Source organism: Salvelinus sp. IW2-2015, linkage group LG11 (genome assembly GCF_002910315.2).
Source record: "Salvelinus sp. IW2-2015 linkage group LG11, ASM291031v2, whole genome shotgun sequence".
Taxonomy (NCBI): domain Eukaryota; kingdom Metazoa; phylum Chordata; class Actinopteri; order Salmoniformes; family Salmonidae; genus Salvelinus; species Salvelinus sp. IW2-2015.
The window spans coordinates 37,529,811-37,531,877 of NC_036851.1; positions in this window are offsets into that span (position 1 = coordinate 37,529,811).

Here is a 2,067-nt window from a genome sequence, read left to right on the forward strand (position 1 = left end):
TAAAGACTAATCCATGAGAGAGAATCTGGTACTTACAGGTATCCAAGAGAAAGACTAGCTCATGAGAGAGAATCTGGTACTTACAGGTATCCAAGAGAAAGACTAGATCCATGAGAGAGAATCTGGTACTTACAGGTATCCAAGAGAAAGACTAGATCCATGAGAGAGAATCTGGTACTTACAGGTATCCAAGAGAAAGAAGAAATTCTTGAATCCGTAGTCAGAGAGTTCTTCCTTACAGCGCTTCAGTTCCACGCAAAGCTATCGACAAAATCCACTTGAACGTGTACACTGCTTCGCCAGAGTGGGCAGAGGTATGAACGCCCAATCGTTGTCAAATTTGCTTAATTTAAAGATAAAATAATGGTTAAAAGCCTGGGTAAAAGACTTGCTGGGACCAAAATTGGCATGAATGACCAGTTCCCGAAGGAAATTGCAGAACGGCGTAAAGTTCTGTATCAATTTTCAAGGAAAATAGATTAAAAGGGAACGAGTAGCTCTCATCGTCGATAAACTATATATTGATAACCAGTTGTTAGAGACACAAAGACTACAAGACTACTCCTCCTTCTTTCCACTCCTCTCCTCTTTTGACCTCACCCTCTCACCTTCCCCCCCTACTCACAAGGCGGCAATACGCTTGACCTCATCTTTACTAGATGCTGTTCTTCCACTAATCTCTTTGCAACTCCCCTCCAAGTCTCCGACCACTACCTTGTATCCTTTTCCCTCTCGCTCTCATCCAACACTTCCCACACTGCCCCTACTCGGATGGCATGCATTTGTAAATCAAGACCTTTCTTGAGTTGGGCTCTGGGATGGTTCAACTGTTGAGAATGTCTATGGTTGTGTGGGGGGAAATGGTTGAGTGTGTATATGCGTATCCCACAACTGTTGCAAAGGAGTAAAAGATGTTAGGGACAATATAGGATGAATCACAATAATTGTTTGCTAATATAATAATTGCTTGCAATAATGTAATTTTTGTAATGGCGAGACTGGTGAGAGGTAAAATCCTTTGCATAAATTGCCTACATTACTACAAATATTAATAGATAATTATGGAAATTAAGAAACAGGATTTTAAAAAAATATTTTTTTTTTGATTGCTATATATAATACAAATCGAGGTGAGGGCGATGGAAATGCATTTGGGGGTTGATCTACTTCTGTTCTGTAAGTGGCACTGTGTGCTCTTTTCGAAGGATGGATCCCAGTCTTTTCAGGGCTATGGGATAAGGGGGGTCGGGGTTGGTCTGCCGGGCATTGGGATGACAACCCAACTCGGGATGAGGAGYGCGTTTAGCGGGTGGAATAGTAGGMACCAATTGGAGGTTTATTTAGTAGCAATGCAAATATCATGGTACAGCTATATAGATACTCAATCATCATGTTACTTTTTAATGGTACATTTACAAACATGTATTTTGATACATAGAATTGAAAGTTGTGTCTCATTATGGTAAGTGGTGAAATAAGTATAGCCAGTTACAACTGTAATGGCTTAGCAGATAATAAGAAAAGACAATCAATATTTACCTGGCTAAAAGAGAAGGAATTTAATATCTATTGTTTACAGGAAACTCATTCAACAATTTTAGATTAAGTTTTGTGGAAAAAGGACTGGGCGGGCAAAATATATTTCTCCCATGGGCAAAGAAATTCAAAAGGGGTGATGGTTTTAATTAACAGTAATTTTGATCCAAATGTGCAAATTGTTCAAACAGATCATCAAGGTAGTTGGATTATTTTAAATATGTTATTGGACAATAAACAGATATGGCTTATTAACCTTTACGGTCCAAATAATGATGATCCAAGCTTTGAAAATATAGAGGAAGATCTTCATAGGTAAGTGATTTATCTTATCTCTATTTCTGACTTTTGTGACGCKTGTGCTGGTTTGGAAACTGTTTTTAATGCTTTTGTGTGTGGGGCGCTGTCCTCAGATAATCACATGGTATGCTTTCGCCGTAAAGCCTTTTTGAAATCTGACAAAGTGGCTGGATTAACAAGAAATTAAGCTTTTAAATGCTGTAGGACACTTGTATTTTCATGAATGTTTAA